Here is a 15071-nt window from a genome sequence, read left to right as displayed (position 1 = left end):
TTCGCCTCCACCGTCGTGCGCGCAATGCCATGCGCGTCAAAACAATTAACCGCCGTCGGCTAGCTCCGAGCCCCCAACATAATCCATTTAATTTGGCCGTTTCTTGTATTTGCATAGAGTCGAATTGATATTCTTGATTCGTTCCGGGGTGCGACGAGCAGAGCCCGTTCAGATGGGAGCGCCTCTCTTCTCTCGCAGAGGGAGACCTGGGGGGAATGAATGTGAATGCATTGGGCAAGGGGGGGCGGGAAACAAACATGAACCATCCATGCATAAAGCACAAGCAGGCACACAGCCCCCTTGCTGTATGCGCGTTGAACTTCTTTCGCACCGTACGTAGCCCTTAATCCACTGCTGGGCGAAAAGCTCCCCACGCCGTGCGGGTTGTTGAACCGTACTTAACCTCACCGCCCAATGCGGTTTGGTGGTGAAGGCGGGGGAATAAGCGGGGGAACATAGAAGGACGGTACAACAATGCATTTCGCTGCGCTGCCCTCCTCTGCCCACTACGGGTTGAGGAGAGGGTCTAAAAGTACGGTGCGATTTTGAAATGCCAGTACTTATTGTAACATTTTTTGTAAAATATACATTTCGTAATGGGTTACGGCCAGTGCTTTCCAGGTGCTGTAGTTGTGAGGCTGCAGGCTGTGGTGTGGCCAGGAGACTATTGGCCAATTACAATAGGCCGAGTCCACAATATTAATAATTGTTTTCATGGCCATTAAATCAAGTAATATCAGAGGTCGCACATCCCCGTGTGTTTCGTAGATAGGTCTATAAGGTGCAACTTTGAAAGTACAACTTTTTCCACTAGAGTATTGTCCATTATTAAATATAGACATCGGTTTGAGCTGGGTCTGGAAAACTGCACACACAAACACACCTGTGGAGTATATTCTATAATACGAGTTTCATTTCTATTCTGTGGGTCTTTCGGTAAAGTCACGTAGATATTAAAAATAATAATAATAAAATAATAAAAATGAAAATAAAGTGAATGAAAAATAATAATAAAAATATCACGACGTTTCGATCACAACACAAGCAATCGATTGCTTTTATTTTATTATTTTATTGCTATTATTATTTTTTCTATCTACGTGACTTTACCGAAAGAACCAAAGAGTAATTCCTGCGGCCACGAAAGCTTCAAATCAAGTTTGCATTATTTTGTCTGTGTATAAAATCGGTGGTGTATCTTTGAGTGTTACACCCTCCACCTCCCCCCCCCCCAGCACTTCGTATGTCCAACGTTTCGCTCCGACCACCTGTGGAAGCTCCCAGCACGCAGGTCTCCATAAACAGTGAGACATTGTGCCAAACAAGCCTTAGGACGACGCCAAAACACATCGGAGAGCTAATCAACACACAACCACGATAGCCTACGCAGCAGCAGCTGCTGCAGCAGGAGCAGTATTTTACCAATGAAGCTTTGGGTAAAAAAAAAACATGTTTGTAAAGAGATCTCAAGTGCGAAAGAAAATGAATGAAACACAATCGGCTATATTTCTTACACACGCTACACGCATTAAATTCCATCCCTGTCGTGAATTTTTTTTTGCTCCGTCTTGTCTTTTAAAGGTCACAGCCACCGCTTTGCAAGGAACAGGATTAGGGGGGGGGGGCAATCTGTTAGCAAGCCGCCAGCTTCGGCAGCAAGCGGCGTGGCAGCCGTCACTAAATCCAGAACCTTAAACCCAGCACAATGCCTGTCCTCTAGGACACAGACACCAAGGTTGGATGTCGAAGGTACTCACGATAAGCGGGCGGTGGATTGGGTTGGTTTTTTTTGTTTGCTCCAAACCTTTCAGGATATCAGGTTGTTGTTGTTGTTTCTTGGCCGGCGTCTCCGGCAGAAATCGAGGGAAGAATGCCGTTTTTATTGGCTGTTGAGTAGTGAGGTGTTCGGGAGATACACTGCTACTACTGCTGCTGCTACCGCTACGTACGTTTTTTTTTTATTGCGGTTCACGCTGCGTAGCTCTGCGATGGGATTTCGGTTTTTACCGCTTTTGTAGCGCGGCGCAATGTCCGACGTTTCGCTCCGCGTGCTGAGAGCTGCTTCAGCAAGTGAATAAAAAAAATCTTCTTAGGTCAATAGGCCTTACCTCCAAATACACAGACTCACTGACTGATTTCCAGCAAATTCCTCAATCATAATCTTGGGAGGACGGGGTGATGCTCAATTCGGTTACTTAAGAGGCTCCCAGCTCGTGGAGAGAAACGTCGGCCAATCATTCTAAACGACACACTCAGTACATTCCGAGAACGCAGCGGAAAGTTCTACAAGAGGCTCTGGCCACCGAACAAAGGCGGTGGTGAACGCATCGCGCGGTGCTTTCAGAAGCGCTTCCGTGGCCGTCTAGAACGCTCTCCCTTCCGATATTAGTCACTGGAGTTGTGCACTGTTACATCGTCTACATTGACAAACTCATCTCTTTGGAACTGTTTGTCGTGTTTAGTTTGTTATGCTTCCCCCGCACCTTCAAAGAGCACGGTTGGCTACGTACGGTGCGAAAGAAGTTCAACGTCCATACATAGACTCACACAAAGACCCATAGATTCACAGAGAGACCCATATGCTCCCACACAGAGAGAGAGACCAATAGATTCACACAGAGACCCACAGTTTGTTGTCCTTCCCCCGCACCTTCGATGAGCATGGTTGGCTACGTACGGTGCGAAAGCAAGTTCAGCGCACGTACATATGTGGTGGTGATGTTGGAACGCTACACATACATAGCAAGCTCAGACATTACTCACGTATAACGTGAGCTCTGATCGGGAATCAAACTGACAGGAGCTGGGTCCCTACTTCACAGCGCAGTGTACGGACACCTGCAACTCCCCCCCCCCCCCTTCAGTCCACATCGGGGGCTCTCTCTCTGTGTCATCAACGTCGGTCTGTGTGCAGTCCGCCTTGTTTGATGTCCCTCGCATCCTGTCTCCCCTGCTTTGTGTAAATCTGTCTTTATATGCCTGCCTGCTTATTTCTGTGTCTCTCACTCTTTAATTGTCCGTCCATCCATCTGCTTTGCCGGCCTGTCTGCATGGCTGTCCGTCTGTCAGCCTGTCTGCATGGCTGTCTGTCTGTCCGCCTGTCTGCGTGGCTGTCTGTCCGCCTGTCTGCGTGGCTGTCTGTCTGTCCGCCTGTCTGCGTGGCTGTCTGTCTGTCCGCCTGTCTGCATGGCTGTCTGTCTGTCCGCCTGTCTGCGTGGCTGTCTGTCTGTCCGCCTGTCTGCGTGGCTGTCTGTCTGTCTGCCTGTCTGCGTGGCTGTCTGTCTGTCCGCCTGTCTGCGTGGCTGTCTGTCTGTCAGCCTGTCTGCATGGCTGTCTGTCTGTTAGCCTGTCTGCATGGCTGTCTGTCTGTCCGCCTGTCTGCGTGGCTGTCTGTCTGTCCGCCTGTCTGCGTGGCTGTCTTTCTGTCCGCCTGTCTGCATGGCTGTCTGTCTGTCAGCCTGTCTGCATGGCTGTCTGTCTGTCAGCCTGTCTGCATGGCTGTCTGTCTGTCCGCCTGTCTGCGTGGCTGTCTGTCTGTCCGCCTGTCTGCGTGGCTGTCTGTCTGTCCGCCTGTCTGCATTGCTGTCTTTCTGTCAGCCTGTCTGCATGGCTGTCTGTCTGTCCGCCTGTCTGCATGGCTGTCTTTCTGTCAGCCTGTCTGCATGGCTGTCTTTCTGTCAGCCTGTCTGCATGGCTGTCTGTCTGTCCGCCTCTCTACATGGCTGTCTTTCTGTCAGCCTGTCTGCATGGCTGTCTGTCTGTCCGCCTGTCTGCATGGCTGTCTGTCTGTCCGCCTGTCTGCGTGGCTGTTTGTCTGTCCGCCTGTCTGCGTGTCTGTCTGTCTGTCCGCCTGTCTTCGTGGCTGTTTGTCTGTCCGCCTGTCTGCGTGGCTGTCTGTCTGTCAGCCTGTCTGCGTGGCTGTCTGTCTGTCAGCCTGTCTGCGTGTATATCTGTCTGTCAGCCTGTCTGCATGGCTGTCTGTCAGCCTGTCTGCGTGGCTGTCTGTCTGTCAGCCTGTCTGCATGGCTGTCTGTCTGTCAGCCTGTCTGCTTGGCTGTCTGTCTGTCAGCCTGTCTGCATGGCTGTCTGTCTGTCAGCCTGTCTGCTTGGCTGTCTGTCTGTCCGCCTGTCTGCGTGGCGGTCTGTCTGTCCGCCTGTCTGCGTGGCTGTCTGTCTGTCAGCTTGTCTGCGTGGCTGTCTGTCTGTCCGCCTGTCTGCGTGGCTGTCTGTCTGTCCGCCTGTCTGCGTGGCTGTCTGTCTTTCAGCCTGTCTGCATGGATGTCTGTCTGTTTACTTGCCTGTCTATCTGGCTGCTTGACTACCCGCGCGTGTCTCTTCGTTTGTCTGCGCGTTTGCCTGTCTCTCTCGCTCTGTGCTCTCCTTCCTGCCTGCCTGTTTTGTCGGTCGGCCAGCCGTTCACATGGTCTCTCCGTTTATCGCTGTCTCCTTCTGTCCCTCCGTCTCTCTCTTCCTCCCCGCCGTCGCTTTATCAGGCCGTCTCTGTCCATATCTCGCTGTCTCACCCTCTGTGCGCGCGCGCGCGTGTGTGTGTCCCTCACTCCATGTCCATCTCCCTCCCTCGCGCTCTCTCTCTCTCCCCGTCGTTGGCGTGGTATCTCAGCGAGCGCGTCCGATAACGAGGTCTCGACGCCGTCTCCACCGCCGCCCCCCCCCCCACCGCCACAGGAGACGCTGCTCTATCTCCTCCGTCGCCTCGGGGTCTCCCGGACGAACACAGCCTCGCGATTCGCGTCTCCTGGCCGTGCGAGAGAGAGCGAGCGAGCGAGCTGGAAAGCTGGGCCGAGACACACACGCGTTATCTCTCTCTCTCCCCCCTCCCGCACTCCTCGCCACTTCCAAAGCAAAACAATGACCTCAACGCTCTTTGCGCTGGGAAAGCGAGCGCACCCGTGCGAGCCAGTGAGCCCCAGCCGCTCCCTGCTGATGCGACGGATTGGAGGGTTTTTTTTACCACCGAAGCCATGGGCTGCGGCTGCTGAAAGTCGAACGCCGCCACTGCTGCCACGCGTTATCGCGCCGAGATTCGCCTCGACGCTTGGTGTGGATGTACGGCCGTCGCAGGCAGTCCCCGGTTCACTGGCGATGGCTTCAGCGCTTTCATTCATTCATTCGTTCGTTCGCCTTGTCTGTCGTTCAATCATCTGGCCATTGCGTACACATTTTTGCTTTTTCACGCGACGCTGCGGTGAGCTGCCGTCACCGATGAGGCCCCCCTCTCTTCGCTTGAATGCCGCCGGGACGTTCTCGGTTCGTGCCCACGGTAGCGATATGCTCGGCAGCTGAACGCCACTATCGAGGTCTGCTCGCCACGAGATTGGCTTCAGAAGAGAGTTCGTGTCGTTTTGATGTTACGTGCCGAAGGAGCGCGGACTGCGGCGTTTTGACAATTTTTTCGGTCCACAGTTTTGTTTTTTTGGGGGGACTTGCATGGGCCACAATCCCACGACTGTCGCGTGCCCCGAATCATCCATTCATTCGTGAAGGAGGCGGCGGTGCGATGGCCACGCCGCCGGTGTCTTCGATGAGAAATGTCCACGCCAGGAGGTCCCGTGATGTTTGCGTCCCGAGCGAGGCATTCATTCGGGGCGTTCGCGTTGTTTCCACTGTTCGCCAGATCGCCACCAGCGTGACCTGTATTTGTGGATATTTATCTCCAAATGACGGCATGCAATTAATCTCAGTAAGAATAAGTACGTTGAAGGAAACACTCAGGTGGGTTGTAGACAGAAGATGCTCTACATTAAGAAGTCAATTCTATGGTAATTTAGATTTTATTCATCTCAGCAGGAATGGGCCAATGAACTGTTAAACTGCTTCATGGGCGGGCTGCCAGGGTAGCGATGATATACTGTACAGATCTGAGTTGCAATCTCGGTTTCATAATCAAGGGATGTACAGCCCATTGGCAATCCACTGCTGGATGAAATGTGTTGGTCATAGGGAAATGTGTTGGTCATAGGGATTGTTTGACCACACTTCACCACGCTGATCAGTGCGGTTTGGTGAAAAAGGTGGTTCCAACCCCTGCCCATATTTCACTCGCCAGTGGCGTGCATGGCACAGTGCGCTAACCGCTGCACCACCGCTCCACACCGATAATTGTTTTCATGGCCATTAAAGCAAGTAATATCATAGGTCGCACATCCCCGTGTTCCAGTGTTTCGTAGATAGGTTTATAAGGTGCAACTTTGAAAGTACATTGTTTCCACTAAAGTATTGTCCATTATTAAATATAGACATCGGTTTGAGCTAGGTCTGTAAAACTGCACACACAAACACACCTGTGGAATATATTCTATAATACGAGTTTCAATTATATTCTGTGGGTCTTTCGGTAAAGTCACGTAGATAGAAAAAATAATAACAATAAAATAATAAAAATGAAAATAAAGTGAATGAAAAATAATAATAAAAATATCACGATGTTTCGATCACAACACAAGCAATCGATTGCTTTTATTTTTATTATTTTATTGCTATTATTTTTTCTATCTACGTGACTTTACCGAAAGACCTAAGAATATTAATTCCTGCAGTCACGACAGCTTTAAGTCGAGTTTCATTCACCTAAGCTTCCATATGTCCACACGTCGTATTGAGAGTTGCAGGTGTTCATGGCTCGGAGCCAACCAGTAGTAGAAATTCACGCAAATTGATGGTAGGATTCAGGCTACCCATAGATCTAACACTCTCAACATCCCACTGTGTGGCAGTCATTACAGTGGCTCGGGAGGTATCATGCAACAGCAGTCCATCTCGGCCATGCACACGGAGTTGATTCCATCGCTCCATCTCCACGTTGCCACCCTCTTTTGCCCTGATTGTATTCGCAACGCATTGAGAGGAGGCTGCTCTGGCTTTCGGAGTCCATCATCCAGCGGTGGATAGATCATGGCCACTGCTGATGATGCCGATGACGACGACGTGAATGTGAACTCACATCCTGCCGATTGTGAACCAAGCGCCTCCAGTAAAGTCACCAGCACCGCCACTCACTCACCAACCCACCCATCAACCTACCCCATTCACTTAAATGGAGGTGGAAAGTGGCTGGGGCGCCGGTTGAACCGGGGGGGGGGGGCATTCAATGCCTATCAAGAGCCCCCCTCTTGCTGGGGAGGGAGAGAAGTCACGCGGGCACAGCAGGAATGCGATGTGAGTGGGGGTCTGCGCGCTCTCGGCTGGCCGATGCTGCCATTGCCGCAGGGGGCCTGTCGATGCCCGCCCTGTTGACACGTTGTTTACTCGCGCCGCTAGAGATTTAGAAGCGTGGCGCGGTGGCTCGGGCTCAGTAATTTACCGATGTTTTTAATGTCGGAGAGAATCCAGCTCGGGCGCGCATGGGGAGCGTCTTCCGTGCCAAGCGCCCTGATGGGTGGGCCCTCTGTGACTGGCTGTCCACAGCGCCTCTTGATGATGGGTTGCGAGCGCTCTTCCCTGGGGTTTGAGTCTTTTTTTTCTGTCTCTCCTCTCTCTGTCTCTCTTTCTCTTCACCGTCTTTCTCATTTTTTTTTTGGTGACCGCACCGTTCGCCTGCCCGGCAACCACCCACGACTCGACCGCCTCTTCACCCAGGGGGCTAAAGCCCTCCACTTACTTCTGCGCCCCCTAACCCATTCTTCTTGTCTCTGATCCACGGTAATTAGGGGAGGGGTGGGTGGGGGGGTATTGCCTTTGCTGAGCTGGTCAACGCTCTTAGATCTGTGTGTGTGTCCTGATGTCCGGCGAACCACGAGCCAAAGCTTCCTCTACACCTTCATAATCATCGTCGTCGTCGTCATAAATTCCATTATCGGCACAATTATATGTAAATGTGTACATAATGAATGTGAAATTAATAAGAGCTATATAATATAATGATCGTAACCACTTCTGGACACTCACCCTCCCCAATTCACTAGCCCGCACTGACCATCATGGTGAAGTATGGTCAGACAGCTCATAACTCACACGCCATTGGGAAGCGTTCATCCAGCCCTGCATTGCGAAAAGAGCTGCCACTGCCCTGTATACTTTTTTGACCGTAAGCTATTCAATTTTTACCTAGTTGGGTCCGTTAAATTAATATTAAAAAAATAATGTTCAATCCACCAGTCTGTAGGCGTTAATTGCAGATTAAGATGCTGTATTGGTGGCGAGGTGATGGCGGTGCAGAAATTGATTCTTGAATCTTTCTGTGCGGAGATTTTGGATTTGTCCCACCCCGCCACGCCCCCTGTCCCCCTACCTCTACCCCCTTCCCCCTTGTCCCCCACCTCTACCCCCCCCCTTGTCCCCCACCTCTACCCCCCCCTGTCCGCCACCTCTACCCCCCCCTGTCCGCCACCTCTACCCGCCCCCTTGTCCCCCACCTCTACCCCCCCTTGTCCCCCACCTCTACCCCCCCTGTCCCCCACCTCTACCCCCCCCTTGTCCCCCACCTCTACCCCCCCCTGTCCGCCACCTCTACCCCCCCTTGTCCCCCACCTCTACCTTCCGCCCCCCACCTCTACCCCCCGTCCCCCACCTCTACCCCCCCTTGTCCCCCACCTCTACCCCCCCGCCCCCCACCTCTACCCCCCCGCCCCCCACCTATACCCCCCCCCCACCTCTACCCCCCGTCCCCCACCTCTACCCCCCCGCCCCCCACCTCTACCCCCCCCGCCCCCCACCTCTACCCCCCCGCCCCCCACCTATACCCCCCCGCCCCCCACCTATACCCCCCCGCCCCCCACCTATACCCCCCCACCTCTATCCCCACCCAGTCTCCCGCAACCCCCTTCTCCCCAAGCCACACCCCTCTCCGTCTCCCCTCCCTCCCTCCCTCCCCCGATGCAAGTTGTCTTCTGTCTTCTCTGGTTTCTGCCCCACATTCCAAACACCCACTGCAGACGTTGAATCGGCCAAACATCCAAATGATACTGACCTCCCCCCCCCCCCCCCCAAAAAAAAGTACTGAGACTCGGCGATAAATGTCCTGGTTAAATAAAGGAATTGTTATGATGTCCACATTCATGGGGCAATGTTGGTCCGAGTTTTTACTTTTACTGGGCCTCATCAGCAAGGTTGGGCCTCTTGAGCCAATGTCCCGTTATTTGCTTGAACAAACTTGTGATCTTAGCTACTTCGTTAATTTAATTATTAAAAAAATTCAAACTGGGATAAAGTAGTTACATATTCTACATTAAGATCCTGTACATGTACATATATAACTGTATGATGTGCAAGTGATGACTGTACTAAGTACATTATCTTGTTTATTGTTTAAAAATGTAACTTATTGCAATTGGCAGTCTGTGGACATATTTATACAAATTACATATCTACTGTTGAATATACAATACTCGTAAGTGTTTTATTTAAAAGCAGATATTATTAAAAAAAACATTTTAGTTTGTTTTTACATTTCCATGGTGGATGTATCGTTATTTGACGCTATCCAAAACAAAGCCTCTGAAATGAAACGGAGACAGTGCTAGCGAACTTTATATAATTGGACGTTTCACTGAAACATCTGCCTCGTGCCATTATCTTAAAACATCCTAATCGTATACATCACGTTTGCGAGTGCTTACACAAGCAACATATGATGGAAATGTATTTACATTTACAAAGTGTTTCAACGTGGCCACATCTCATGTTGCCGGGGAAAGTAAGAGGGCATGCGTCTTGAGATATCTGGGAAACAGGAGGGTATTTTTTTAAATCCTTTATATTAAGTTCACTTGCTTGCTTGCGTGCTTACGACCGTGCAAATCTTTCGGTCGTTTTTTTAACCCACTTCCCGTGATCCAATCGAGCTGACATTTTGCACACAGACTCGTTGTGCGTGACAATTTATTTTCGTGAAAACATTTTTCCAAAATGTTCCACTTTTTAGGATTTTTTTTTTCATATTTAATTTAAAATACCAATGTGATAAAAATGAAACTCTTACTCAAGAAAAACAGAAATGAATAATAAGATAAACCGATGCCATGCATATAAAGGATTTATACTTTGTTTTTACGGGTTATACTTGTTTTAAATATAAATTAATTACACAATAATGTGCTGCCCTTTTTCAGTCCGCTGATGGATGAAGGCCACCGCAATGCCTTTCGACCGTGGGCCTGTGCTTGATCATACTTCACTACTGTGGGTTGGAGATATCACTCACCACTGGTGTTAGTCATGGCCGGTAATTAATTTCCCCCCTCCCTTAGAGTGGTGAAGTATGGCACAAAGCAGCATGCCTTCATTCACCATTGGATTGACTCAAGTCTGTAAATGATATTCTTAGGTTTTTTCGGTAAAGTCACGTAGGTAAAAAATTAAAATTAATAAAAGTAAAATAAAAATTACAAATTAAATAAAAATCACGACGTTTCGGAGGCAACACAAGCTTCTGTCTTCAGGTGGAACCGTCACAGCACGATAGCTGTATCAAGTGCTGTGACTGTTCCTCCTGAAAACGGAAGCTTGTGTTGCCTCCGAAACGTCGTGGTTTTTCTTTTCTTTTTCTTTTTCTTTTATTAATTTAAAATTTTTACCTACGTGACTTTACCGAAAAAACCTAAGAATATGAATCCTTGCAGTCACGAAAGCTTCAAATCTAGAATCTGTAAATGATTATTATTCCCATAATTTTCAAGCTAAAGAAGGCAATGTTTGTTGGGGAGAAGAATAAGTATAACCCAGTAAACATAGAACACTGGGGCACACATTGGCCCAACAATTCCAACCACGGGCCGACATTGGCCCATAGAAGAGAGTCGGATAATGAATCGCGGTGAGAACAATAAATAATGACGGAGAAGCTGAGCAGCAACAACAACAGCAACAACAACAACAACGCCTTGAGTCTGGGCGCCGGAGTGAGAGACAGAGGGGAGAGAGACTCTGAGACTGGGCGGGTCAGAGACCTCATGAAGGGGCCGGGCCCCTGGACTTATCTGGGCCGCGGCATGTCGGAGCCGGCTCTTTTTAATTATGTAACGTTTACGATAGTCGAGACAGGTCCGCCGTGATAGGGGCGCCCGCGTATCGCGCTCGTGCCTCTTGTCCGTGCCGAGCGTTGGGCAGTGGCGCCGGCCGGACTGATAGAGACAACGAGTCTCAGTGCCCTGCCTCCCACAGAGACCCCACTAACCACCACCACCACCAGCAGCAGCAACAGCAACGTGAACAATAACAGCGACGAGCAACACGAGTAATAACATCGGTACCGGCATCACGAGTAGTAGCAATAACATTGACGCCAGTCAAAAACAGCACCAGAAAGCAATGCCTTACAATTATCACAAGATATGTTTATGGGAGACACATCTAATCCACGGTGATGTAAGGATCGAACATTGTGCATGCTGCTATCCGCGTGCTAATCCGCAAAACGTACTTCACTTATCCATGGAAATACATCGCGAACACTGTAACTGTGGATAATAGGAATACTATGGGTGCAGATAATGTTTGTGAACCCCACAAGCTCCCGAGGAAAATCCTGTATAGGCGTTGCGGGCAAAAGGGTCGCAGACGAGGGGAGTTAAAATCCTCTCTGTCTCAGTCCACGCATCCAGCGGTGTGAATGGATACGACGCAGTCGCACGTGGCGGGGTCAAGTGTGGGCAACAACACAACTAGGAAACCAATCACTATTTTCAATTCTTTTTCATTGCATTGTGATGCTTGTTTTGCATGCTTTGCAATATGTTTTGGTTGCATGCTGAAATGTACGCTCCTGTCTTATCTCTGTCCTACATAACCTTCGTAATTACCCCCCCCCCCTTCCCATCACATTCCTTCTGCAAAAGTAAAAAAAACACAGTGGTCAGTAATAAAGCCTTTTATCGGGTAACATAAATGTTACTCGAGCAAGCTGCAACGCTGGGCCGCAGTGGCGACTGCTCTACGCCTCGTGGCTTAGAGCCAGTCCCCCCCGTGACTGGATGAGGCTTAAGAATGAGCGATGGGGCCTCAGAGTGCTTGATGTTGATGATAATGATGGAGGTGGTGCTGACAGCGAACGGAACCCTCCCCGCTGTCAGGGGCGGTCGTGAGCTGTCACTCAATCGGACTTTCAAATGACAAATCAATGCTGCTTGATACGGCGATTGGTTATTACGTTGTTAATTGATAACACATATATATGTGTAGAGGGAAGTGTAACTCACTTGTTAATAATACAAACTGGAAAATCATCACCCCAAAAACATGTCGTTTCCACTGAGTCCCAAGACGGAGTTCCAAGACTCATTCAGGATGTTTGGCCAATTTAGTTTTATGTGGAAAGAAGAAATTAGGATGTTCATGGGTGCGGGGATATTGGGGCAGGGTAGACAAGCTGAATGCGTGTGCCCCCGAATCAGAGTTTTAATTCCCCTTATCGTCAACATCCGTGTGGTTTTCCACGGATAAACACCGGTAAATAGGAAGGATTTTTAACCACCTGCAATTGTACGTTTGTCTATGTTGAACCTGTTTCGCATCGTGCGTAGCCAACCTTGCTAATCGGAGGTGCGGGGGGCAACAACCTGAACACAAAAAAGCAGTTCTAAAGAAACGAGTTTTCAAATCAACATCTCGTGTTCATGAAACACTGCCGGCAGTCCACGCGCCGGCGACTCTTATCCGTGATTAAATGCAGATAAGAGGATGCATCTGCCACCACTTCTGGGTCACGCCTTTCGTCGACACATGCAGTGCTTGTGTCGATCCACTGCTGGATGAGCGCCTCCCCACTTTGTGCGGGTGGGTGCGGGTTATCAGACCCTGTGAGGTTCTGGTTGGTGAAGGCGGTGAGCATAGAAGTGGGAACACAGTACAGTACAACAATGGATTGTTACGCAACTGCCCGCTGCTGCCCATGATGCGTCCCTGCAGCAGCCTATGAGACGTGTTTTTGGTGCACGGTGGCCGCCCATGCAAGCGCTGTCCTCGTCTCTGAAATCTCTCTCCACGTGGTTTGGGCACAGGCCACTCTCAGTTTGTCCACCGAAAGACCCACAATGCAACGGACTTGCCGCTCCCTCTCGTCCTATCTACGCAACACACGTGCATAGGAAGAATCCCTCTGCACATAATAGGATTTTCTATGCATCAGCTGCGGCTATGAATGAGTAATAGTCGTGCATTGTAGGATTGTGGATAATATATGTTTTACGATAGGTTTTACTGAAAGTCTTTATGGGCCTCCTTGGCTACTCCACATGGCCCCCGTGGCTACTTGCCACCCAAATTCAAAGTTGTTCCCATACATCGAGGAATGCCTGGGAAATCATCCATAACAATAAAACAACTAACTTGGCCACGCATTTCCACTCTCATAAACCTTCTCGCAGTGTTGCCATAGCGGTGGGTGAGTCTACCCATTCGGCCAGTCATTGTTGACTTCCCCACAAAATGGTACTTATTTTATCTACCCCGGATGGATGATGGGTTTAATCAACCCCTAACCTGGATTTGAAATCACAGCATTCTGATAGCGAGCCCGCTCCCTCTGCCGCTGCACCACATGGTCAGATAAGATTTTAAAAAGTAATGAATATCAACATTCTCTCACCTGCTTAAATAAATGAAATGACTTTACTCGCATTAATTAACAGAGGGCATTATGTAATGTGGCTGTGTCTATCAAACGTAACATGTCCAGGAGCAATGCGTGTTCCACAAAGCATCGCAATATCAATTTCAATATTGAAATCAATACAGAAGAGAAATCTCTTGTAAGGCTGCATTGTTTAGTGTTCGCATACTCTGCTCTGAACGCAATGCAGCCTTCATTGCATTAGCGAAGGGTTGGTAAGGCACACACACAAGGTAAAGGTGCAGTCCTGGAATGACTTGCTCATGCGATTGCTAGCAGAAGGGCCTCCCAATTAGAGGGAGCACTAGAGAGCCCCTATAAAGGATATGTGACCGACTATTCATCCGGTCAGATATATTGGAAGAGGTGGGATGACCCACACTTTACGCCACCACAGGCGACCTGCTTTGTGGACTAACTGCGGTGTATTCAACTATACTGCTGGATGGACAGAGACGGGGAATGTGTATTTATAGATGCCCATTCATTGAGCTGTAGTGCCAGGAGATTCAACCGGCCACCTCCGGATTGCAACTATACATCGCCATTGTTCGAACGGTGGCATCCGGAAACACCCCTTTTGACAATTAACTGCTGGATTAGGGCTGCACCCCCCCCCCCACCAACAATGAGCAACCATACTTCACCACGTCGGTCAGTGCCGGTTGGTGAAGGTGGGGCGCAGATACGCGAGATCATAGAAGTACGTTACAACGCCAGATTTTTTTTTGTTTTTGCTTTGCTGCATGGCCCACGATGATGTGGCACAATCCATTGAACCACCGATGGCATCTTGGCGTCCGTGGTGGTGGGCGGCCACCCATCCCATCCAAGCACTATCCAGGCTCAACTTCTGCTTGGCTTTCGAGATCTGATGAGATCGAGCGCATTCCTGGTGATTTGCTCATTGACTCCTGTGTCTGTGTGTGTGTGTATAGTGTGGGGAACGGTGGTGTAGCAGTTAGAGCGCTGCGCTACGAACCTCGCGAGCCCGAGTTCGATTCACGCTCACGACCAACACCAGTGACGGTTATCTGAACCCGTCCTGGGCTGCCTCCCCTAAGTCGACTCAGCCTGAAATGAGTACCTGGTGCGGTGTGTAAACATCGCCACTGGGGAGACAAAGGCGGCCGGGCGTGGTGCTGGCCACCCCACCCCCTCGTGTGCCGTGCCGGCTTTCATATGTGCTCGCTAACCGCACTTGCCCCAAAAGAATGTTGAGGCTATACGGGGGGCCTTTGTCTTTGTACATATAAACACACGGAAGTGGTCTTCCCACAGCCAAGAGCAACATCGACCCCGTTTAAGGCAATGATTAATAGGGGCACATCTCAAATCGCATTGCTTGTCATGCTACTGAACGCCCGGCTATTGTTTTTGATGTGAAGTCAATACCCGCTTATCGGCCTTGATACCAAATGGCACTCCTAATTAAATGCCGCTCATTGGCGGGCAGCTGGGGCTCAAGTTGAGGCCATCATCCCCATTATATCCTGCAAGGCTTTGC

Source organism: Lampetra planeri, chromosome 26 (assembly GCF_965212315.1).
Source record: "Lampetra planeri chromosome 26, kcLamPlan1.2.h2, whole genome shotgun sequence".
Lineage (NCBI taxonomy): Eukaryota > Metazoa > Chordata > Hyperoartia > Petromyzontiformes > Petromyzontidae > Lampetra > Lampetra planeri.
Note: the sequence above shows the minus strand (reverse complement) of the source record.